The 27421-nt window shown below is 36.6% G+C and overlaps 1 protein-coding gene across 3 annotated transcripts in view; it reads left to right on the plus strand.

The window, feature by feature from the left end:
* LOC114243384 (multicopper oxidase 3) overlaps positions 1-27421 on the plus strand; it is a 135488-nt gene that overhangs the window by 21441 nt on the left and 86626 nt on the right. Inside the window, exon 1 of one of the 3 annotated variants that reach the window (XM_028174855.2) lies at positions 23236-23374. The exons of the other annotated variants lie outside the window; for them this stretch is intronic. The gene's annotated coding sequence lies outside the window, so the exon portion shown is untranslated. Of the gene's footprint in view, positions 1-23235; positions 23375-27421 lie in introns of those variants that run through there. 3 annotated transcript variants of the gene reach the window in all.

The raw sequence follows: 27421 nt of genomic DNA on the forward strand, positions 1-27421 counted from the left end.
TTGGTTGACTGGTAGAGAACGTCTTAGGCATTAAGTACGCCAATGTAAAATTTACATGAAGTGTAATAAATAAATAAGTAAATAAATAATTAAGGTCGCAAGCCCTTTGACCAAGAAGGCGGTCAAAAATAGCTTTTCTATTTCGTATATAATTTTGTGTTGTAAATAAGTGAATGAGCTCACAGCCCGTCTGGCCTAAAGTGGTTATAATGACTTCACAAAGTAATTGCCGCCACCCACATTCAGAGATACGAAGGCGAAATAGCAATTTGCAAAGTGCAATGGATGTCACATTCTGCAAACCGTAATACCTGATACTATGTTATTCCTTTATCGTGGAAGTCATTCGTGTATATGTGCTTACGGTAGCAGCGGCATGGGTCTGCTCTTGGCATTGCTGACGTCCATTGCTGACGGTAACGACTAACCATCAGGCCGCATGCTCGTCTGCCTATCGGGGCAAATAAATAAATGTATCTATTTCTTTAGGAAAACACCTACATAGCATCCTTAGCCCCTAGTCCACTGTTTGACTTTGTTTGTCGTTTGGACGTAATCACTTTTGTCGCGCAAAACTTTGCTTTTAGTCTTCAAAAGTCACACGTGACGTCATTATTCGAGAAGTAATCTTGTTAGTTGCACACTAAAACGCGAATTAAAACCAATTCGATATCGTAAAAGCGGTAATAATAATCTCACATTTTAATTAAAATACCGCCAAATTTGAAACGATAATGACGGAGCGCTAAATACTGATGATATGAAATGTTTTCGCGCTAAACATCTTTCTTTTTTTTACATTTTTTGTACAAATTAATACGACACGTTTCCAATCAAACTGCTATTGTATTTTACGAAGGAGTTAAACATATGTTTTGGAAGTCGTCGTGGCCTAAAGGATAAGACGTCCGGTGCATTTGTATGTTGAGATGCACCGGTGTTCGAATCCCGCAGGCGGGTACCAATTTTTCTAATGAATTACGTACTTGACGAATGTTCATGATGGACTTTCACGGTAAAGGACAGGTAACATCGTGTAATAAAAATCAAACCCGCAAAAATTATAAAATGTGTAATTACTGGTGGTAGGTACTCTTGTGAATCCGCACGGGTAGGTACCACCATCCCGCCTATTTCTGCCGTGAAGCAGTAGAAGCAGTAATGTGTTTCGGTTTAAAGGGTGGGGCAGCTGTTGTAACTATACTGAGACCTTAGAACTTATATCTCAAGGTGGGTGGAGCATTTACGTTGTAGATGTCTATGGGCTTCAGTAACCATTTAACGCCAGGTGGCTGCGAGCTCGTCCACCCATCTAAGCAATAAATAAAAAGTCCCTAAGCCTGCTCCTAGTGTTGGGGGTAAAGGTGTCTAATACAAGAGTTATTGGATCTGATTGGATCTGATGTTGTTTAGGGCATCGTCTGTGACTGACTCCGGCATGGGCAGGATTCGGGGAGTAGTCAGTGGCTCCAACGATAACGTGATTATAATGACGCGTAGCTTTATCGAAGTACCGTTCCGACGCTGACTTCAAGTGTTTCCGGATCGTATCGAGGCTATATAAAAGTGCACTGACTTCTAACTGCCATCTAGAAAGATAATACAATTGATTTGTGTAAAAATTAGCACACAAGAAAGAAGTATCTATGGTACTATTAAAAAGGATTAGACAGGATGAGGTTTCCTATTAATCCGAGTTCAGTGTACTCTATAGTACTTCTAGCACACAGATTCAATCTGCTGCTGATTACAAAAAAAAATCTCATACACAGTACAAATCTCAGACGATTATCGGACATGACATTGTAGCAATTCCTTTCAATTTGTACGTTCCCGGTGTGAGTACGTAAATCCCAATTCACTTACGTCTAGTTATAAAAGCTTAGCTCTTATTCTGAGGACGACAGGGTCGATGTCTCTGCGGTCGTCGGTCGTATGTAATTTTGCCGTTCACAGTCGGATCTGGATCCATGAAGATTAGACTAGGAAACGGCGTAGACTTGTTCACGTGCATGCTATTCTAAAAACGGATTTCGTTTCATGATTTTAATAATCTCTATTGATGTGGTTCGGTGATAACGCAAGAATATTCTTAGGATTCGGCACTAGCGTCAATATTGCAAGCTAATTTTTACTGGTGGTAGGACCTCTTGTGAGTCCGCACGGGTAGGTACCACCGCCCCGCCTATTTCTGCCGTGAAGCAGTAATGTGTTTCGGTTTGAAGGGTGGGGCAGCCGTTGTAACTATACTGAGACCTTAGAACTTGTATCTCAAGGTGGGTGGCGCATTTACGTTGTAGATGGGCTCCAGTAACCACTTAACACCAGGTGGGCTTTGAGATCCATCCACCCACCTAAGCAATAAAATTAAACAAAAAAACTCTACATCTGAAGGTTTCTTTTGATTAAGCCTTGTGTATGCAGTGGTTAATGGTGGAGACCAGAGGTCTGGATATTGAGGGCTTTATTTAACTTTATTCACAACTTCGTTCTAACATCGTGACCCGTATGAACAAGATAAATAAAAATCAAATTAATTGTTAGTTAACTAACCGAGTTACTCAAGCGTGTTTTGCATTTATATTTAGACTAGGAACACTGTTATTTTTGTTAATTAACAATGGTGTCTGGCTGGGTTTTTTTAAAGATTGAATGGCCTGTTAACTAGACCTTTAAGCCATGTCTTATATTTTCTTTTTACCTTCTGTTATAATAAGAAAAATGATATAAAGTAAAATGAGATGAAGTTGATTAATTTCAAACTTTAATCAATTAAGATGAAAGTAAATAGAACGAAATGAGATGGAATGATATAATGTCTCACTAAGATGGTGGTTATTTATTGAGAATTTTTCGGTTGGGATTTTTGAAAGAACGTCCAGCGTCTGTGTTTCAGTTTCCCTAAACAGTTAATGAAACACAGGAAGAAATTCTAAAGGACTTGGCTTCGGCCTTAATGACATTTTTATTTCAGGATATAATATTAATATATATCATATTATAAGACCTGGCTTCGGCTTTTTTGAAAAAAAATTTCAGAGAATATATAGAGCAGACAAGGCTGTATGGGTTTAGATCCCCTTGCCTTTCCTAACAAGGAAAAATTGTACAAAAAAAAAAGAAAGTTAATAAAACACCGTTTTTACACATATAAACTTGAAGAGAAGAAAGAAACACCAAATTAACATAAGTAAAAACATTTCACACAACTCCCCTCCGTTGACATACATAATAGAAATACTAGGAACAAACACAAGCTTGTTGTGCCGATGATTAGGTTACATAAGATACGAAATTCATTCGGGTGTTTGTCTGTGCGCCTGTACAACAGAATCCCACAAGATGTTCAGAACTTACATACACATAGGTTTAAGAAAACTATTAAAGAACATCTGAGTAATAAAGCTTACTATAAAGTCAATGACTATCTAGAAGATTGCACAAAGTGGGAATGAGTTGCTCACTCCGGGCATTTCAATATTGCAATAATTGTTACGTTATAATAATCATTGTAAAAATGAATATTTAAAAAAAAAATGTGAGCCGTCACGGGACGCCTGGCAAATGTGAAACATCGACATTATTTTGTAAAAGTAATATGCAGAAAAGAACAGATTATGATATGTACTAAATATGTCATAATGATAAAATAAAATATTACGAAAAAATAATTTGTTTTCAAGTAAAACACAGGTTATGTGTAGTGTAGTAAACAACACTGTATACACTACGGAGTATACACTATAGGTATCCGAGCTCAGTGTAGCGAGAGAGATGGCTTAACGCCGGATCGAGTGGGAGAGAATCGCACAGTCGATTGCGCATGGTGACGCGTCGCCACGGCATGCGTCGCCACGCCAGAAATCGGTTTTACGTGCGGCTATAGATGTTTCACATCAAAAAGACATTGCCGCTGAGTTTCTTTCCAGTTCTTTTCAGGACGGAGGCTAGTTCTTGTGAATTGGCGGTAGTTCTTTTGACGTTCAACAAGTATGTACTTTCATTTATGTTGAATAATTTTTTTTTGATTTGATTTGATTTGATTTGATATGCGTTCGCGCCGAAAATCCTCTCTGGGTGCCTATTGACAGCATAGACCGCTGTCATTGTGCTGTTGAATTGCTAGATGACATACTGACTTTTAGTACAGAACGCCTATAATAAAAAGAAACGGGGTAATGTGAACTACGCTTAGGACATAATTACTTGTCATTGCTTTCCAACGATAATAGTTATTTAGCTCCAAGGATAATGAACGCGCACACCCATATTATTATCATGACTTTATGCTTCTTTTACCTTATAATCTGATAAGTAAAGAATAAATTACTATTGATTTACTTATCTGAGTCGCGGAAAGTATTTTAATGACGTCACTATGGCACATGGTAAACAGTCTGCGAGGTCTTAATAGCTTTCCTTTTAAATATCGCGTCGGCAAACGAATGGGAATTCCCCCGATACGGGGCGGGGAATCATCCGAGCCCGCGCCAATGGGACTACCGTAGTTTGAAAACTTATAGTGCTCCAAAGTTGACGTGATTGAAATGTCAAATCTTCCTGGCCTAATGGATAAGGCTTTCGGGGGATTCGTATCGAGTGTTAGTAGTTAGGTACTGGTGGTAGGACCTCTTGTGGGTCCGCACGGGTCGGTACCACCACCTCGCCTATTTCTGCCGTGAAGCAGTAATGCCTTTCGGTTTAAAGGGCGGGGTAGCCGTTGTAGCTATACTGAGACCTTAGAGCTTATATCTCAAGGTGGGTGGCGCATTTACGTTGTATATGTCTATGGGCTCCAGTAACCACTTAACACCAGGTGGGCTGTGAGCTCGTCCACCCATCTAAGCAATAAGAAAAAGAGTGTTGCGGCTGTGCCGGTATTTGAATCCCGAATGCAGGTCCTGGTTTCCCTAATGAATTATGTACTTGACACGTGTTCACAAACGGCTTCCACGGCTAACGAATGGCATCGTGTCATAAAAATCAAATCCGTAAAATTATAATTTGCGTAATTACTGGCGGTAGAGCGTGTTGTGACTCCGCATGTGTAGGTATCACCACTACGCCTATTTCGGCCGTGAAGAGTAATGCGTTTTGGTATGAAGGGTGGGGTAGCCGTCGTATTACAAAAACTGAGACTGACTCATATCTCAAGCGGGGTGGCGACATTTGCATTGCTGAAATCTATGAGCTCCGATAACCAGTTAAAACCAGCTGGACCGCGAGCTTGTCCACCTAAGCAATAGTTTTTTTTACTTCGACTACATTGGTGGTATTCTCATTTTGTTTTCATGAACTCGATTTTCTGAGATTGTTATTTTTTTATCTATATACTAATACGTGAAGCAGAAACATTGTAATCCTTTTTACGAAAATTGCGCGGACGGAGGAGTATAAAATTTCTCACACTTATAGAGAATATAGAAGGAGCGCAGAATACTTATATTTTTTTAAATTGTGCATAAAAAGTTAATTAAATCAATAAAGAAAACATTACACACACTACCTGTATTTGACACAACACATACTACATACACACATATACTCTTTGCTTATTGTCATTATTATTGTTTATCTTTAATATTATTTGTTTACAGTGTAGCCTGGGTAAAATCTGTGATTATGTAATGTAGAGATGTAAGAATAATAATGTCCAAACTTAACCCTTAAATGGACGATTTTTGTTTTTGACGACGTTTGATTTTTGTTGACGTTTTAAAAAAATATATTTGTGTAATAGACATGTATTACTGTCTAGGAAAAATGAGTAAAAAAATCTAGACATGAATTTACTATACTTTTTTTCAAAATTCGTTCAGAAATAAGAACTAGTTGTCAAAATTAACAAAAAATTAAAAGAAGGTCAATTTTATCTGTGATGTATGTTGTTTAAAAACAACATTGTCCATTTAAGGGTTAAAATTGCTATTAATTATAATAGTTAGTAATAGTATAATAGTTAGTAGGAATAGTAGTTTTTTTTTTAGGGGGCTGGGTGTACAACTTTTCAACAAGATCCCACTAAACGTTCAATTACTACCTGTTCATAGATTTAAGAAAACTGTCAAGGAACGTTTGTCCAACAAGGCATATTATAAAGTTAAGGATTATTTACTAGATGGCACTACGTGGGAATGAGGCGTTAGCTCCTGGTCTTTTCATTTTTCATTATTATTATTATTTTAATTGTATTTTTTGACTTGTTTGTTCCTTTACTGTAAATATTTTTATTTATTTAAAAAAAAAGGAAATATTTTGAGAAAAAAACAAAAAACAAAAAAAAACCCGCTGAGTTTGTTTCGCCGGTTCTTCTCAGGACTGTGGCTTTTTTTGGAACCGGTGGTAGAGTTGATGTTATTTTTATTTTGACAATCAACAAGTTTAGTGTGTCATACTGACATCTAAGTTGAAATAAATGATTTTGAGTTTGAATTTGAGTCGAATTTCGACTACAGAGGAATCACTAGGTTATTTAAATCTATCAATTCCCATGTCTATAAGTGATCTAATTTAATGATACCTCAATTAATCATTTTGTGGTTCCTGATTCGATTATATTCCAATGACTTAATTTCCAAAGAATCTAATTAGTTTTGTCATTAACATTATTGTTTTATAAGAAAAAAACCAGTTAGTGATTGCATTGGGATTTTGTGAGCGAGATGGGATTCCCTTGTGTAGGTATGATACCGGTTGGAGATTCACGTCCGTTCGCATAGAATAAATGAACGTAGAGAGGTTATTCTATTATGTTTTTTAAGAGACAATCTGTTCAGACTTTTTTTTTAATTTATTGGTTAGGTGGGTGGACGAGCTCACAGCCCACCTGCTGTTAAGTGGTTACTGGAGCCCATAAACATCTACAACGCAAATGCGCCACCCACCTCGAGATATATAAGTTCTAAGGTCTCGGTATAGTTACAACGGCTGCCCCATCCTTCAAACCGAAACGCATTACTGCTTCACGGCAGAAATAGGCAGGGTGGCGGTACCTACCCGCGCGGACTCAGAAGAGGTCCTACCACCAGTAAAACTTTGGGTCAGTCGAGGAACTCTTAATCCATCAGGTATTAAGTGGTCGTCGGAAGCTGTTGCAAGGTGTCCGTGCTGCCACTGACCTTGCGAAATCAGGTCGGAGCTTAGGGCATTAAAATTAAAAGAGATTTTGCAGTTTTATCATCGTGCCAATTTTTTGTTGTAATTCAAAAGCCAATCTACCATAGGTTGGAGCATCTTTCGTAGGTTTTTCCGCCACAAATTACTCAAAATGAAGATTGAATTTAGATATGGCTTTATGATTATGTCAAAAAACGTCCGATTATTAGTCTGAAGTAGCAAAATAAGACTGTTTTTATAAGTTATTATTATAAATAAACATTAAAAACTTGATATATTTATTTGTGAAGCGACAATAGAAGTTATATCATAGGACCCCTATTATAAAACAATCGTATAAAATAATCGAAAAAAGATGTGTGGTGTCGTGGGACACCGGATAGGAACGAAGTTCCTTATTATATAAATATTATTAATTTTAAGTTCTATTCGTTATTATGGTTTTTTTATTGATAAAAAAAAATACTTTACAAAGTTATCAACTTTATTTTATTTACAATGATTTATAAAAAATATATAATATTAATATACCAAGAAACAGCTATTTATATGAATAATAATAAAAAGAAGGAGAAAGAGAAAGGTATTATACACTACTCGCTTGTGTATGCGACTGTCGCGCCTGCGCACGTCTCATTTAACGGTTTTATTCCACGCACTTTTTTCCACGGATTTTTTCTTACGGTTTTACTATCACATTTTTTTTACTTCGGTCGCGCAGCAAAATCCCTATCCCCTCCAAGCCTGCCGTAAGGAACTTCGTTCCAATAATCGAAAAATGTAAATTTTAATTGAAATGTTTATAATAATAAAAAATGTAAATCATAGAATCAAAAATGTATGAAGTAAAGAAACTCCAAAAGTATAAACGAAGTAAAGTCCCTTGCTATGGCACGTTGCAATGGGTATAAATTACCTACTGTATGCTTAGTGCGAGTTTTTTAACGTTCTCGATTGGGTAAAAGTTAACTCAAACTTGTATGGAGTTGGAACGTTTGCCTATGTTTGCCACTAGTCGCGCTGTCCCAATAGTATATACAGGATAGGCGGCCTATCGTAAATGTCATTTCGGATCCTCCCGATCCACTAACGGTGCTTTTAGGTACCTCAAGCACCGGTCATCGTTCTCGTCGAACCCGTCGCTTGTGAAGAGCTTGGCGAGTAAATTAACCCACAGATACAGATGAGTTTCTCGCCGGATCTTCTCAGTGGGTCGCGTTAGATGCGAAGCACGGCTCTTGCTAGGGTTCGTGTTAGCAACATCGTCAGGTTTGAGCCCCGTGAGCTCACCTACAAGCTCGGCGAATCTAGAATAACCCATCGAGGTTACTAGAATAGGTAGGAAAAAAAAGAAGTATAAGTCATGTCAAATCCCTATGCAGCGTGATAAGAGAACAGGCCGCACCGACTCTACATAATGTGGGGATAAGTACAAAAAAGAGATAAAGATTATAGAACTCCTATTTCTTTTGAGCTCTATGGTCGTGTAAGCTTTTACGGACATCACAAATAAACTTGTTTTTTTTTTCTTCCATTTCTGAGCCTCACTTTTAATTTATAACTCTGGGAAAAAAAATATCGAAATGTTTCTTCAATTTTCTTCGTCATTAAAACATATACATATTTGAATTGTCCTCATAGCGTCGAGAGAATTGGATGCTGCGATGTTTGACTCTCGTCTCGTTAAGGTTGTAATTCTAAAAAAATGTAACTCGTTTTTTAAGATACAAGCAACGTGATTTGAATTCAAAAAAGTGAGTTCTATGTGTTTAATTCAATAAAGTAGGTTAAAGTAAAAATATGAACGAAGCCCATAGATATTGATAACGTCAACGCCGTCACTCGTCTAAGGCATGAGTTCTTTCAGTTTCTTAGTGTAATAGGCTTTTCTTCAAACCTACTGCTTCTTCAAACTTACTGCTGCGCGGCAGAAATAGACGGGATGGTACTGTCTATATTGATAGATAAGGCCAGTAGATCTACTAAATGGTCAGATTAGAGCGACATAAGAATATCTTGCTACAAAGCTTTTGTTCTTGAAATTATTTTTGAAAAAAATATGAAGAAAACCCAAAGTTGTATATTTATATATATTTTGAAATAAAAATCCTTTTTTTATACAAAGTCACTTTGATCCTTTGCATGGCGTATGCCTTTACTAAGGCGACACCAACATACACTTTCACATTACATATTTTTATCTGAACCGAGCATTGGTCCAAAAAAAATATACTTAAAACAGTTAATTGCCGCTGTTTCTTTGAATATAAAGGCTTTTTGTTGTCTCCCGTTTGCTTAGTCCAAGCTTGTGGTAGCGATTTTTTTGGTCTATGAAGAAATTCATTATCTATTTTGTTCCATGACTTTTGGTCCTGAGTTCTTTCGTGCCGGTCGCAGGAGTTTCTTTCTATCATGAAGAAATCGTGCTTTCGGAAAATATGTCTGCATTTTCAAAAAATCGAGATTTTGGTTATGCCTTATATTGGCAGGCGGAATTCATACTATTACGTTGGTTTATGAATTCAGATGATTTATTTACGCGGACTATTAGCTCGTCTGCTCATTAACGCCAATAAATAATACAATAAGAACAGATACAATAAGAACAGGTTCTGTTGCGGAAAGGTCATCGCACTGAGTGTAAACGAGAATTTTGAAAAATAAATGCAAGCAACCATGTCTTAACCCTTTTAGTGCTGAGCTTATTTTCACATATTTTGCGGAAATTGATATAGAGTTTTTGAAAAAAGTATAATAATACTATTATAAAAAAAAAAATTAAAAATAATTATTCAAAGGTATTTCTAAATTTACAACAAAATAATTTTAAATTGTTATTTATAAATGTTAATCTTTATATATAAAAATGAATTGCTGTTCGTCTCGCTAAAACTCGAAAACGGCTAGACTGATTTGGCCAATTTTGGTCTTGAATTATTTGTGGAAGTCCAGAGAAGGTTTAAAATGTAGATAAATATGAAAATGCTCGGAATTAATAAAAATAACAATTTTGTTTTTCTTTTGATGTGTCCCCCGTCAGACGGATTCCTTTTGTTTGTTTTAAGTTTATTTTACACAAAAGTTTTAGGTCTTTTATTTATCGATTGAGGCACTACGAAGTCTGCTGGGTCAGCTAGTAACTTATTAAAAACGTTATAGATGCGTCCGCTAAGACCAAGTCCGTACAGGTCGATTCTAATATATTTAGTCAAAATGCGCAATAGTCAATATTCCGACGCTTCACATTGTATACGCGTTAATAGCGTGTCGATGTATCGACGGCTCGCGCTCAAAAAGGTTAAGATTTTATGCGGAAAATAATCAAGGTGATTTGTTGTGGACCGGGAAAATACACTAAGGATGTTATAGACAAGTATTAGCTGTCAGTCACACTGATTTTTATTTTGTTTCAGACAAACGTTAGCTGTTAGTCAAACAGTTTTTTTTTGTTAAAGAAAGTGTTAGCTGTTAGTCAATCTGTTTTTTTTTGTTTGTTAAAGACAAACATAAGTTATTAGTCAATGGGTTTTTTTTGGGTTAAAGAGAAGCGTTAGCTGTTAGTCATACTCATTTGTATTTTGTTGCTGTAGGCAGATGAGCTAATTGCGCTGCTTGGTGTTAAAATTCCATTACATTAATTTGTGATTTTCTATTTCCATTCCAATACCTAATGGCTGTCATCTATACATATAAATAAAATTGGAGTGTCTGTTTGTAATATTGAAATAGTCTTTTTTTACTACATGCATATGAATATATATACGGTACAAACACCAAAATAAATTTTTTTACAATTTTTGTCTGTCTGTCTGTTTGTTCCGGCTAATCTCTGGATCGGCTGGACCGATTTTGACGGGACTTTGATTGATAGGTAGCTGATGATATAAGGAGTAGCTTAGGCTCCTTTTTTTAGACTGGCTTCGCCCCGCGGCTTCGCCCGCGTTATGATAATAACCGCGGGTAGCATCGCGGAACTCAGCTATTAATAATAAAATTTACTGTTTCCGAAGCGAAGCGAGGGCGGGTCGCTAGTTTTAAATAAAAACACATTTTTGTTTTACGACGGTGGCGTTGCTTTTGTATTCGATTAATTTAACGAGATCACGGCCCACCTGAGATTAAGTCGTTACAGGGAGCCTATAGAAATCACAAAGGGAATGACGTCACCGATCATGATATGTAAGAGCGGGTTTCCAGTGCGCCATACAAACGGTTATAATTCCAAAGTATATTTTTGGCTCAATTACATCATGTTATTCGTTGATTGTGAAAGGCAAATGTTATGATAAGCATTTACTCTTTTACCTTACTTATCAGCCAGATGGTTCGGGACGTGGCCCAATCATTCCATATGAGTACATTGGGCGTCTTAGCTAAGCCTAGAACCACTTCTAGAAAGAACAGAACAGCTCGCATTTAGGCGTGCGCTGAAGTCTACCCTACATAGAACTGTCTGTCATACACCTTAAGATAAGATAAGAAGGGGTCCTCGTACTTCCTTACAGGGGCTTTTTTCCCCTAATTCTAACTAAAACTAACATCTACTACTTCTACTTACAACTATATCCACTGCCTCTTTAACTCAGTAATTCTTCGAAATCAATTATCTTGATTAACCTATGATCTCCTTATATTCACTTTACCATCTCACCGCCCGCCACCGGAGTACAGTTCATTCATACCTGGAGCCACTGCGGTCATCCACAGTGCGTTTCCAGAGATTTTTTTTGTCACGTACCATCCGGCTTTGGAATGAGCTCCGCTATTTTTATTTATTTATTGCTTAGCTTGGTGTACGAGCTCACAGCCCACCTGGTGTTAAGTGGTTACTGGAGTTCATAGACACCTACAACGTAGATGCGCCACCCAACTTGAGATATAAGTTGTAAGGTCTCAGTATATGTAGTTACAGCGTTTCCCGAGCACTATAACATTTCCTTCTAAAAATGAGGCTTGTGGAGAGTATTTAACGGTAGGCAGCGGCTTGGCTCTAGCCCTGGCATTGCTGAAGTCCATGGGCGACGGTAACCACTCACCATCAGGTGGGCCGTATGCTCGTCTGCCTGCACGGGCAATAAAAAAAACATAGTAATGTGACTATATATATATTTTATATATGTACATATTATGTAGTTTTAAAACTAAAAATATATTTCTAAATAGGAAGCCGTACTAACAATTAATTTCATCTAGTTTTTGTTACTTCTGTTGAAGATAGTGGTCGACGATGTTTGAGCGAACCTAAAATTATTATAAAATTATTGTACTGTTACCGGTCCTTGAGATGTGTGAAAATTATCATATTAATCGGACGTCTTAAAGGCAGTCTCTCCGGTAGAGCCCGTGAGCCGTGAGCTCACCCACCTCTAGCCCAGTGTTTCCCAACCTTTTTTGTGCCACGCCCTACTGTAACATTTCTAAAATTTTAATGCCCCCTATACATAATTTTTAACATTAAAAAATTGATTTGTTCACTTAAAAACATAAATGAAGGTTTTAGGAAGAATTCACCATGCAATTGTTATCAAAACACAGTAAGTAATATTTCAAAACATACATAATAAATACTGAAATTCAAATTCAAAATAATTTTAATACCGATTTTCTATATTAATTTAGTGCGTTTGCCCCCCTCAATTATCAAATTGCCCCCTTGTGGGCGTGGGACCTACGTTGGGAAACACCGCTCTACCCTCAGCAACCAGCCACCAGCGAATAAGTAGGGAAAAAAAGTCTGTGAAAATGATGTTCAAAGGCTCCTAAAACATATCTACGATACTAAATTACAGGCTGCTCATTAAAAGTTCTATAAAGTAAAACCAGTCATTTGTATCTCGAATCCGGGACTTTTAATTTTAGATCGTCAATCATTTCTAAACCAGGAGCGCGTCATCAAAAAAGCCGTTTGATGCATATAATCGGTTTTTTTATTATTGTTCTATGGGTAATACACCCTTATGTGTAATATTAACAGGATAAAAACCGATGCGTCTAGTTTTTTTATATCATTTGTCGATCAGTTCAGTGAGGTTATAGGCGCTCGGAAGCCCTTTGAGATTCGGGGTGAGTTTACCTAGTTTATCGAAAATTCAATTACGTTATTTTCATTACGTTTTCTTCAAACACGTGGCTAATAAAATTGTGGTTAATACAGTTTTTTTGTTGAAACTGTTTTGACGACGTTTCAAGTTTTTTTTTTACAGTTTCCATGGTCACCGACGTCCAAGGCGTTCGTCGTAATTTGAATATCAATTAAAACAAACTGTAAATTGTTCGAGATATTTGAAAGAGTCGATAATAATAATAATAATAGCGGAACTAAACTGTAAAAATAGTTTTTCTACGACTCGCGAATACCGCTTACGTGAATACTTTTTGTTTTTTTTTGTATCGAAGTTTTTCATTAAGGCTTAATTATTCCCGGATTTGAATGGGTTGAGGACATTCTTAATCTGTTTATGCTAAGCTAATAAAGAATTATCGGATAACAAACATTATGCTTCGTAAATACTGATACCCTAAGTCGTCGTGGCCTAAAGGATAAGACGTCCGGTGCATTCGTGTTGAGCGATGCACCGGTGTTCGAATCCCAGGCGGGTACCAATTTTTCTAATGAAATACGTACTCAACAAATGTTCACGATTGACTTCCACGGTTAAGGAATAATATCGTGTAATAAAATCAAACCCGCAAATTTTTATTTGCGTAATTACTGGTGGTATGACCTCTTGTGAGTTCACGCGGGTAGGTACCACCACCGTGCCTATTTCTACCGTGAAGCAGTAATGCGTTTCGGTTTGAAGGGTGGGGCAGCCGTTGTAACTATACTTGAGACCTCAGAACTTATAATTCAAGGGTGGCGCATTTACGTCGTAGATGTCTATGGGCTCCAATAACCACTGAACACCTGGTGGGCTGTGAGCTCGTGCACCCATCTAAGCAATAAAAAAACCCAACCGCTTCTCACGGGGCGTTGACATGACACGACAGCTGATTTTAATTGTCGTACATTGCGCTGTTACTGTTGCACTGAGGGTCGTGGGTTCAATTCCGACATCGGGCAAACGTTCGTGTGGTTAACAGGTTTGTTTGCTCTTTGTCTGTGTGTTTATTATGTATATATGTACATTATTAAACGTATATAAGTATAGTCAGTCTCTGATACCCATAACACAGGGAATCCCAATTTGGGACGACCGAACGTATTTTGTTCTCACTTATAAATTATATTATGGTTATAGCCGCGCACCTCAAGATGGCGATGGCATTATTTCCATTTTTTTATTGCTTAGATGGGTGGACGAGCTCACAGCTCACCTGGTGTTAAGTGGTTACTGGAGCCTGTAGACACCTACAACGTAAATGCGCCACCCACCTTGAGATATAAGTTCTAAGGTCTCAGTATAGTTACAACGGTGGCCCCACCCTTCAAACCGAAACGTATTACTGCTTCACGGCAGAAATAGGCAGGGTGGTGGTACCTACCCGTGCGGACTCACAAGAAATATTACGACCCACCACTTTACGCTAAACTAGTCGTGTGCTCATAGCATTTAAAATAGAAAGTAGTAGAGATCGTTTTGAATGATTCAAAATAAATTGTTTTGAAAATGTATTTATTATATCATATAAAAAACCCAAACTCGGAGACTCACATTAGCGCGATCGTAAAAAGGTGACGTAAGATAATTAAAAAATATCAATCGTTCTTGTGTTACGTAATTTTACCAAACTAAGCTTTCCTGCTTGCTACAAGGAAATATCGGATCTATACAAAAATTCCCAATGACCGCCTCAGAGAACTGCTCTTTGAAATCCCACATAATTTATACAAGGCGCGTAGTTAGTGATGTTTCTGAGTTAATGCAGATAGGGGTCATGACCCTACGAAGTATCCATGCCTTTTGGTTGAGGGGTTCTTTGGATAAACGAGCTAATGAGGGGGGTAAGTGATTAACAGTGTAGATTGACACTGAGTTTCTCGCCGGATCTTCTCAGTGGGTCGCGTTTCCGATGCGATGATAGATTCTGCGAAGCACGGCTCTTGCTAGGATTCGTGTTAGCAACGTCGTCAGGTTTGAGCCCCGTGAGTTCACCTACTAGCTCGGCGAATCTAGAATAACCCCTCGAGGTTACTAGGAGAGGTAGGAAAAAAAAGTGCAGATTGAAAATACGCCTTAAAACCGGTAACATAGGAAAGTTTACATATTTCGAAGTTTTGATTTTAATAGCGGCCCATATGTGAATACTATTAAGATTGTGTTATGGTTGGCAGCGGTATTGGCGTCATGATGGATAGGAAAAATTACTTTTACCTTAAAATATCGTGTTTATTATTATAATCATAATATTATTTTCGTTTTGTTTCGGAATAGAAACATGGCTTACATAAAATCTATATATTAATACGTGAAGCAAAAACTTTGTATCCCTTTTTAAGAAAATTGCGCGAACGGAGGAGTATGAAATTTTCCACACTTATAGAGAATATAGAGTAGAAGTGCACAATGCTAATATTTTTTTAAAATAATGCATAAAAGATACATTAAATCAATAAAGAAAATATTACACACACTACATACCATGTATTTGACGCACACACGCATGCATACTATTTATTGTCAAACTTTGTTCTTGAAGTCTGTTGTCAAATTGAGAATAGAATATGGTTTGTCTTTGTTAATATTTCTTATAGTGTAGTCTTGGCGAAATTCGTGAATATAGAAGTATAAAATACAATCATACTAGTGTACAAACTTACAATTCCAATTAATTATAGTCGAATTTCGACTACTGCGGGAGCTCTAGTTCACTTTAATTATATTTACAATTCGCGTAAGTCGTCATAAATATATTACTACGCTAAATAAATAAAATTCAGATCACTTAAATTCCACTGAGTACTTTTCCTTCTGGTATATTATATTACATAATAGCCGTCGTAAAAATGAATAAATATTCCGCCTAATTTAGATTGCTTTATCATAAAATCGTTACAAGAGTAAAAATAAAATATGGGGGTGTTCCTTTTAAGGTTTTAATTAACGCCGGCGCCAAATTTTGTAATCGTTAAGCAACGTTAAGGCTTAGTTTCGAAGTTAACGACCGCGTCCACGATCGACTCTTAGTAAATGCTCCTCAATGCTTCGGGCTAAAGACGCAATGTTATTCACAAACAGACGCTCGAAAACGTGTTTTTATATTGCTAAAAAACAGAAGATATTAATAAAGATAATGTTCATTGGACAAAAAACGGTTGAACACTGGTGTGCAATCGGAGAGGCCTATGACCAGCAGTGGACTGATATAGGCTGATGATGATGAATAGAACTCATACTTAATTAGAGATAAGCTATAGAATATAGAGATGAGCTATAGCTAACACGAACCCTAGCAAGAGCAGTGCTTTGCAGAATCTACTGCCGGATCGGAATCGCGAACAACTGAGCAGATCCGGCGCGAAACTCAATGGGCTTTATTCTGTTATTTTCTTGATATGTGCGAGCATCGGTGACTGGCTTCTGTATAGAAATATACTGCCTACTAAAGCAATAAAACGATTCTAAGCAGAACTTTTGATTTTTAATCGCAATTCTTTAAGGCCTCACGTCCCTCTGCTGTGTATTGTGAGAAATATTAACAATGATTAGAGAGACCCTGTTTATTAATGGCTGCTTATTTGGGATAACGATGATCGTCGATTAAAACTACTTTTACGCTTTAAGCAAGACAAAGTAAATGTGGTTTTAGTTATGTCTAAGAGTCGGGAAAACCGAAGAAAATACTGCAATAATTGTCAATTTAAAACCAGATCGCATCAGCGACTCAACACAAAAATCAATCGACTAAATCGTATGCGGATAAATCTAAACGGCAAATTAACTATCTTGATTTACTTTAAATTACAAAATAAAAAAATGCCAACAATCTTATTGTACTGTAGTTTTTTTTAATGCATTAACGGGTGAACGAGCTCACGGTCCACCAGATGTTAAGTATTCACCGACGCCTTTTTTGGGGAGGGACGCGGAGTAATTGAGATTTGACGGTCTGCAGATGTTGGGAGCAGACAGCGGGCCCAAGGATATTCTTAGTGGCTTACCGCACCAAGCGACTCCCCTTGCACTCTCATACCCGACGTCCGATCTCCGCCCGGGGTTAGGAACCGGGCCGAGTAGGGGGATTCCCGCGGTCAACACTACAACTAAGCTCGCGGCGTCACCCCAAGGTTGCTCGACGGGTCATCGATGCGATTGTCGATGACAAACGTCACAGGTCGCCCGGGCGATGCCGCCCGTATTCCGGGATACCCCGCTAGGTCAGAACCAGCCTGCCGGGTCGTAACGCGATACACCACCGACCGGGTTGCAATTTCACAGTACCTCTGGAAACAACAGCGACGAAGGCACCGCGGACCGCAGCCACCGACGCGTCGTCCCGTCCTCCTGGTGTCAGCGCACTAATGCTGACTGAAGCTCATAGACAACGTGACGATAATTACTTCAGTGCGCCACTTATGGAGATGGCAGTCAAAAGGATAATGATTCCTTCAAGGCTCCTCCGGTGTGCTAATGTTACATTAAAATAAACTTAAGTCGCTTGAACGAGTCTGCATTCCATATTATGTTAAGTGCTTACCCATTGGTCTCATGTACATCACAACTTCAATACAACAATATCGAGAGAATTGAGATCTATGTCTCAACAATATAATAATTACGCACATTACCTAGTTTTTGCGGGTTTGATTTTTCCATTCCACGACGTTATCATCACCTGCATGCCTCGTGGAAGTCATTAACTATCCGCGCGGACTCAAGAGGTTCTACCACCAGTAAAGAGGATGTTTAAGTATTGTACGAAATTCTCTCACGGTCTTGCAAATTTATAAATATACTAGTTGACCCGGCAGACTTTGTAGTGCCTCAATCGATAAATAAAAGACCTAAACTTTTGTATAACATAAACTTAAAGCAAACAAAAGGAATCCGTCCGACGGGGGACACATCAAGGGAAAAACAAAATTGTTATTTTTGAAGTTATACTTCTTTAGGCGCGTTATGAAAAATTGATGAGAGTGAAATTTTACGTTGCGCGTGACACAAAATTAACAGAAATGAAGTTGCCCACAAGTGCTCCAATGCAATTGAGGTTAACTATCCGTATGTATTATTTAGTAATACATGTGGATAAATGACAAAATTATTATTTAATAAAATTCATACTAAATATTATGAAATTATTAACGTTAAAAAAAAAAAAAAATTGTATAACTTCTTACGCGCGTACATAAGTACACGCACCCTTTTTATTTATTTAATTCCGAGCATTTTCATGTTTATCTACCTTTTAAACCTTCTCTGGATTTCCACAAATAATTCAAGATCAAAATTAGCCAAATCGGTCCAGCCGTTCTCGAGTTTTAGCGAGACTAACGAAGAGCAATTCATCTATACTAATATTATAAAGAGGAAAGATTTGTTTGTTTGTTTGTTTCGAATAGGCTCCGAAACTACTGGACCGATTTGAAAAATTCTTTTTCCATTAGAAGCCGACATTGTCCCTGATGAACATAGGCTACTTTTTTTTATAATTTTTTTATGTTATTTTTTTGGTTTCATGTGTGTTTTAATGTTTCCGAAGCGAAGCGAGGGCGGGTCGCTAGTTTATATATATATATATATATATATAGATTTATTGATATTTTAGCAAATATCCTAATGAAAATATTTCCACTACAGAACACAAGTTTTTCGATTTTTCCATTCGGCGGCTTTCTTAACAGATTTACTTATGATTTTTAACGGCTGTCGACGGTCTTAAGCGTAATTCGGTTCAGTTAAGATATTATTATGTACGTACGTATTCAAGCGTATTTTCGCGGCGCCCGATTATACTACGCTTATTTAAATTTCGTCAATGAACGTACTCAAATTTGCATGTGTATAATTTTGGTTAACATTTTTTTTCCCATAATGAAGTATTGCAGGTATTTATGTTTTATTCGTTGAGTTTTGCGTTTGGAGTTTTTAGGATTTTTAAATTTGAATTTGTATTTTATCGGTTTTCTCGTTCAACCATATACATCATATATTGATATCTTCTATATATTAATACGTGAAGCAAAAACTTTGTATCCCTTTTTACGAAAAATGCGCGGACGGAGGAGTATGAAATTTTCCACACTTATAGAGAATATAGAGAAGAAGTGCACAATGCTAATATTTTTTTAAAATAATGCATAAAAGATACATTAAATCAATAAAGAAAACATTACACACACTACATACCATGTATTTGACGCACACACGCATGCATACTATTTATTGTCAAACTTTTGTTCTTGACGTCTTGTCAAATTGAGATTAAATATTGTTCGTCTTTGTTAATATTATTTATAGTGTAGTCTTGGCGAAATTTGTGATTATAGAAGTATAAAATACAATCATAATAGTGTACAAACTTACAATTCCAATTAATTATAGTCGAATTTCGACTACTACGGGACCTCTAGTATTATATTGATATATGACGTATATATATTACATATCATGGATAGGGTGGATTGTCGAAACTGATATAAGACTTCATAATCATATTCGCTTTGTTAACACCCTAATTCTATCCCTAATTTCTCTCACTGGCATTGGTAGGGCCGTGATTAAAAGAGCAGCAATAATGATCATTAATTAAATATTATCATCTCACAGTCCCCCGGAACCTTCGAGAATGGAAGCTGAAAACGAAATTAGCTTGTGTTTTAAATTTACAAGGAGCTCAAATTTTCAACTAAACAAAACAATTCATACGATATTATTAAATTTTCATTAGAATGTTTTCTTTATTGACCGTCTATTAAATTCTATTCACGCTTCTTACGTAATGAGGATTTTTTAATTAAACTTCTACTTGGTTTAATGCGTTTAAATTTACGTCAAAAAAAAATTTTTTATTGCTTCGATGTGTGGACGAGCTCACAGCCCACCTGGTTGGTGTTAAATGGTTACTGGAGCCCATAGACATCTACAACGTAAATGCGCTACACACCTTGAGACATATGTTCTAAGGTCTCAGTATAGTTACAACGGCTGCCCTACCCTTCAAACCGAAACGCATTACTGCTTCACGGCAGAAATAGACGGGGCGGTCGTATCTACCCGTGCGGACTCACAAGCGGTCCTGCTACCAGTAATACCTAGTATTAGACTGTGGGATGGTTTTACTGTTTAAAATAGTGTCATATGCTAAAAGGGGATGGCCCATTTTCGGCCCAAAGCGGACAATAGATTATAGAAAAAATACTTAGTGCATTAATTTTGTCATAAATAAATATGCATTTACTTTCTTGCAAATAAGCGCCACTATAGTTTACAATAAGTAGTTTAAAAAAAGTAACTCTATTGAAAAAACAAGGATTTTTATTTTTGCGGGAAAAATATTGCCAGCTTCAAATCCTTTTACGTATGAAGTAAATATTTTGAGTATATAAATAAAACATATAAATAAATCATTTTAAGTATTATCATTAATCAAACGATTTTAATGGATTTTATGCACATAAAATAACATCGAAGACATACCCATTGGACTTTAACTTGTAACTATACTTGAGACCTTAGAACTTATATCTCAAGGTGGGTGGCGCATTTACGTTGTAGATGTATGTGGGCTCGAGTAACCACTTAGCAACACCAGGGTGGCTGTGAGCTCGCCCACCCATCTAAGCAATAAAAAAAACTTTACTAGTATTGTTATTTAAATATGTACAACTAAAACAAAAACATAAAAAATAATGTGTACTCGTAAAAAAAGATTAAGATATAAATCAATTATCGGTTATTTAAAAAAATAATCGATATATGAATTTCATGTAATTATTTTTCTTTATACTGACAACACTGAATTTAATCTGACTGACTGACACTTCGCTTGCTGCTTGTGGTGTTGTGCTTGCGTACAAAATGGATGTGTTTTGATTTTTCTTCGATTTATTTTACTTTTATCAATAACGTTTCATACTACGACTAAAAAACATTGTGTGAATTGTGGTTTTACCCTGACCGAGATTTAAAACCGTGTATATGCTCTCCTTTGCTATTTTTAGATGATACTAATTGTGTATGAAGATGAAGAAAATATAGATATTTAAAGAATTAAGTGTGTTTTTATACCCTATTGGATAAAAATAAATTAGGAACATCTTAAACATTAAGAAAAGAAAAGTTCTTGAAGTATCTCACAATCCGACACTTATTTATATAGAAAATTAACCTCAAAACGAGTTTTTATTTTTATTATATTTTTTATAATAGTGGCGTCAATTTCAATATATTTTTTAGATATCCAATACATTTAAGAATTTGAATCAGTACATTTTTATAGTAATATTTGATGTCCATCTTGGGCCTAGCACACTATGGAGAGTGGGCAATCCCCTTTATATGCTCATTTCAATACTGGGAAGCTGGGTGCGCGAAATTAGGAAAATGGTGTGAGGAATTATTTCGGAAAATGGGCTACAATGCCTGGAGTCATTTTCCAGCTCTGCATGATTCCAGATCTGATTGCGATATGTTGTTACCCGAGCTTTATAACAATATGTCTCACAGAGACGAGGCTTAAAGAGACTTAGAGAGCTTAGAGGGTTAGCTTAGAGTCCTGAAATTAATTTGGACAATTGAAACTTTCCTGAAACCGAGAACATTGTTCTATGTGTTCTTCACAAGTACTAGGTGGGTCGTTGAACTCGTCGCGGCTTAAATGACGCCCAGTGCATTCGTATGGAGCAATGCGACTATGCCGGTAATAGAATCCCGCAGGTGGGTACCGATTTTTCTAATGAAATACGTACGTGACGATGGTTGTCGATTGACATACGCCGTGAAGGAATAAAAATTGCGTAATAAAAATCAAACACGCAAAAAATTTAATTTGCGTAATGGTGGTATAATTACTGGTGGTAGGACCTCTTGTGAGTCCGCACGTAGGTATCACCACCCTGCCTATTTTTGCCGTGAAGCAGTAACGCGTTTCGGTTTGAAAGGTGGGGCAGCCGTTGTAACTATACTGAAACCTTAGAACTTATATCTCAAGGTGGGTGGCGCATTTACGTTGTAGATGTCTATGGGCTCTAGTAACCACTTAACACCAGGTGGACTGTGAGCTCGCCTATCCATATAAGCAATAACAAAAAAAATTATGCGTGATTAGTGGTGGTAGGGCGTGTTGTGAGCCCGTCTGGGTAGGTAGCACCATCCTGCCTATTTCTGCCGTGAAGCATGTTAAACAAAAGTTTCGCGCTAAACTTTTAACATGTTGTGTAATATGTAGCGCGCCAAATGTTGCCTAGTGGAAACGCGGCCTTACTCTCACCAATCTTTAGTTCGGACATTGTTTTTTGTTTTCTGACTATAGTTTCCTTATAAATGGAACCCGGAGATTGATATACATATTTATTTAAGTTGTATATAGTTGAAGTGGTATTAGGAATGCTTTTAAACAAAAAATTACTACTAAATATAAGGTCTTAAAGGTCTTAGTTACCAGGTCATAAAACCCCTTAAAAAAAAAAGATTAATATTGTTAGTCTTTATCAATATTTATCTAAACTCTAGTCTTGGCGAAATCTGTGATTATAGAAGTATCATAATGGTCTTTGAAAATAGAATCATAACAGTGTACGGATATATAATATCAATTAATTACAGTCGAATTTTGACTATCGGGCGGCCACTAGTTTAAGTAAAACTGTAATATGTAAATGCAAAAAATAATAAATAGAAAAAAGAAACTAAATTCCGTGCAAAAATTCTGACCTCCACCCGATCAAGGCCGTATCTACATTTTAATAACGCTAAAAATTTTAAGTATTTAATTAAATTATTTTATGTTCCATTGACGAACAGACAAGCTGATATCTGGAACAAATTGTTTTGCGTCTTAAAGTCTTAGCGTTAAGGTATGATATTGCTTTCGTATTATTATCACGTTGGTATTTGAGTGGCTTACGTGCTGAGATGCTACCAACAGGTGATATACGCCATGGTCATTTCCAGTTCGCGAACCGCATGCAATCGAACGCGTTCGAAATACGAACCGCTTCGTTCGAGAAATTAAATTCGCGCCTTTTATTTTTGGCGGTTTATTTAAACTGTGATAGTTTCGTGTTTAGTGTTTTTAAAGTATTATATAACAGTTGACGGTTTTTTTGTTTTTTGTTTTTGTGTATTTATTTATTTTTCGAATAAGGAATCTGTGTGTGAGTACATACTTTTTTTTGATCTTTTTTATACAATCTTTACAATTATTGGTTAAATTTGTTATTTAAATTTTGTTATAATTTAAAATGTGATTTTAGAAATTAAAAATTCAAATTTTATTTTTTATACAAATTGAAATTGCTATTTGAAATACATTTTAATTTAATTAACATTTTATGTCAAAGAAATTAGAATTATTTATATTATAGATTTAATTTTTAAACTATATTAATACTTGGGAACGACAATAAGTGTAGAAGAGATTTTTTATTTTAATATGTATTATCAGTTTCATACTTGACTGTGTCAAAGTCCATGACGGCGGTGTCCATTTGCCGTCAAGTGAGTCTGCCATCTTTTAGTGCTTAAACTGTAGATGTTTTTAAAGTAATTTCTAGTTATTTGCTCTTTTTCTACTAAATAATATGTTCCTTTAAATTTTCACTAAGCAATTCGTGAAATTTTACCTGATGTATGTACAGTTAGTTTAATGAAATAGATTTTTGGTATATTTTTAATTTTAAAAGTCCACGTTCTGTAAATTTTCTGTTGCGAGAATATTAAGAAAAAACAAATCATTAATTCCGGGACAGCGCTTCAAAGATATATTTACAATAGCCGAACATAATATGGACTTATATAACCGACTTCAAAAACGAAGGAGGTTCTCAACTCCACTGTATTTTTATTTTAAAGGTTGTGTTGCTTCAGAACTTTTTTTAGTTTTTTATTTTTTATTTATTACGGCCCGCTGGTGTTAACTGTTTATCGGAGTCCATAGACATCTACAAAGTAAATTCCACCTTGAGGTATGAGTTCTAATGTCTCAGTTTTTTTAGTACCTTTTTTTTCCTATGCTAGTTGTAACTATAGCCGTTGTAATTATACTGGAGGCCTCAGAATTTATATCTCAAGGTGGGTGGCGCATTTACGTTGTAGATGTCTATGGACTCCAGTAACCACTTAACATCAGATGGGCTGTGAGCTCGTCCACTCATCTAAGCAAAAAAAAAAACTTAAGCAATTACAAAAAAAAACACCCTATGTTTTTTTTTTAAATATTACACGCAATGTATTTAAGATCAGCTGATTCGGTGGGGATTAACGTATTTGGGCGCCGCGAGTTGACTTCGCCTTATATTGTGTATTCACGAAGCGGTAAATGTTAAATAGCGTTTCTAATTAGTTCAGATTTATTTATCCGCTTATATTGTTTTGCTATATCATTGTAGCCTCGGTGATTGATAACTTGAAGAGCGGACGGTTAGCGTGGTACGGACATGTGATGCGTAGAGAGAAGATGCATGTGACTAGGAGATGTATGGAAATGGTAGTGCAAGGTAGAGGGGGAAGAGGTCGACCGAAGAAAACATGGAATGTGTGAATGACGATATGAGAGAGAGAGGAGTGAGTGTTGAGATGACGGCTGATAGAGGTAGTGGAAAAGAAAAAATCGCTGCGCCAACCCCATCTAGTGGGATAAGGTGCAAACAAAGAAGAAAAAGAAAATTGTTTTGCTATGTTTTTTTCATTTCACCGTTGATCGGTACTGGTCCAATTGAAATTGGTAGTAGAATAAAATGCAAGCAATTTTTTTATGATTCCTAACGTGGACTTGAATATTTAGAAATTTTCTTGGTGACGACAAACAATCGCGAGGCTTTATCGATAAAAAAAATTCGTCTTATCTCTGACATGATCTATACTAAAAAGATATTACTCTCAAGAACACGGGATTATTGTAATGCGACTTTCAGATATATCTCCATGCGCATACACGCTCTCTAAAACGTCACTGTTTTCCCCTACCTAATCGTTAGTAACCTATTCAAACTATTACCCAGTATCAACTAGTAACAAGTACCAACTAGTACCAAGTACCAACTAGTACCAAGGGGCTATTCCAACTTCGCACAGACCGGTCAGCTCACGGGTCGAACCCGAGAGAATCTACTACCAGATCGGAATCGCGACCCACTGAGAAGACCCGGCGAGAAACCCAGTGTGCGAATGATACTCTCGAGAGAATGATATCAAAATACTTGTCCGAATTAGTGCGACGTTGCGAGTTTATTTAGTAGAATTACACGTCTGTTGTGCAATCCTGCATTGAATAGTACACGAACCGTACGGAGCGGTCAAGGATAGAAGCCTTCGCAACACAGCCGAACCGGCACACATTACCTATGTTAATTATCTTCGAGTTTTATGTCTTAGCTTATTTCATGAAATGCTCACAGCCCTCGGGTTGCCTAATCTTTTAATCTTATTTATATATTATACTAGCTGACCCGGCAGACTTTGTAGTGCCTCAATCGATAAATAAAAGACCTAAGTTTTTGTATAAAATAAACTTAAAACAAACAAAAGGAATCCGTCCGACGGGGGACACATCAAAGGAAAAACAAAATTGTAATTTTTATTTAATACCGAGCACTTTCATATTTATCTACCTTTTAAACCTTCTCTGGACTTTCACAAATAATTCAAGACCAAAATTAGCCAAATCGGTCCAGCCGTTCTCGAGTTTTAGCGAGACTAACGAACAGCAATTCATTTTTATATATATAGATAATTCTATTGTACGTGTGTATGTCACCGAACTCCTCCTAAACGGCTGGACCGATTTGAATGAATTTTTTTGTATGCGCTTAGTTAGCGCCCTGGATGGTTTAAATTCAAAAATCAGCCCGGCAGATGGCGCTGCAGTCGGTATCGAGGTTTTTTTTTTTTATTGCTTAGACGTGTGGACGAGCTCACAGCCCACCTGGTGCTATGTGGTTACTGAAGCTCATAGACATTTACAACGTAGATGCCGCCCCCTACTTTGCGGTAGGATTCTAAGGTCTCAGTATAGTTACAACGGCTGCCCCATCCTTCAAACCGAAACGCATTACTGCTTCACGGCAGAAATAGGCGGGGTAGTGGTACCTACCCGTGCGGACTTACAAGAGGTCCTACCACCAGTAAAAAGTAGTAGGTTATTTATATATACTGCTACTAAACTAGTGGATCGACTTGAATGAATTTTTGTGTATGCATTCACAGGACAACGTCTGCCGGGTCCGCTAGTTACCTATAAAATAATATTATGTAGGACTAACTAAGAAAATTCGGGCGAAATAACTTTTTGTGGATAAAATTGAAAGACAAGATAAAATCGATTTGCGAGCCTAGTGATGACTATTCAACGGATAACATTCCAAATGGTAGATAAGCGATGAGATCGTCATCTGAAATTCGTGAATAAAAATATCAATCTTCCTTTTAAAGTGCAATGAACTCCTCGGTGTTTTCCCGTGGAAACATTTTCTGCAATTTAAGCGCTAAAAGCATTTAACGCCTTTAATGTGAACAACGTTATTAGCTGCTTTTTATTGCTAAACAGTCCTGTCAACGATTGCAAGGAAGTCCAAAAGGAACACGATGTATATGATATACAGTTCTATCAGTTTACTAGGAAATAAAAAAGGAACACGATGTAGATATTTTACTGGTACCAAAGTCAATTCTTTAAATTAGGTGTTGCATCTATCGTGCTATTCACATGACGCGTTGAAGATATATCTATTACTAACCAAGCTCAAAAATGCTTAGAAATAACATCCACATTACAGTTTTAGAATTCGTAATTTAAACTTTTGTGTTTATAGAATAAAGAATTTTATTGAACGGAGATGATGATAGCGGATTGTATATTAGATAGTATCAGAATCGTATTGGTCTAATGGTTTATTTAACAATTTTTTTTATATTATACTAGCTGACCCGGCAGACTTCGTATTGCCTCAATCGATAAATAAAAGACCTAAGCTTTTGTATAAAATAAACTTAAAACAAACAAAAGGAACCCGTCCGACGGTGGACACATCAAGGGAAAAACAAAATTGTTATTTTTATTTAATTCCAAGCATTTTCATATTTATCTACCTTTTAAACCTTCTCTGGACTTCCACAAATAATTCAAGACCAAAATTAGCCAAATCGGTCCAGCCGTTCTCGAGTTTTAGCGAGACTAACGAATAGCAATTCATTTTTATTTATAT

The sequence above is a fragment of the Bombyx mandarina genome, chromosome 28 (genome assembly GCF_030267445.1).
Source record: "Bombyx mandarina strain Sakado chromosome 28, ASM3026744v2".
Classification (NCBI taxonomy): Eukaryota; Metazoa; Arthropoda; class Insecta; order Lepidoptera; family Bombycidae; genus Bombyx; species Bombyx mandarina.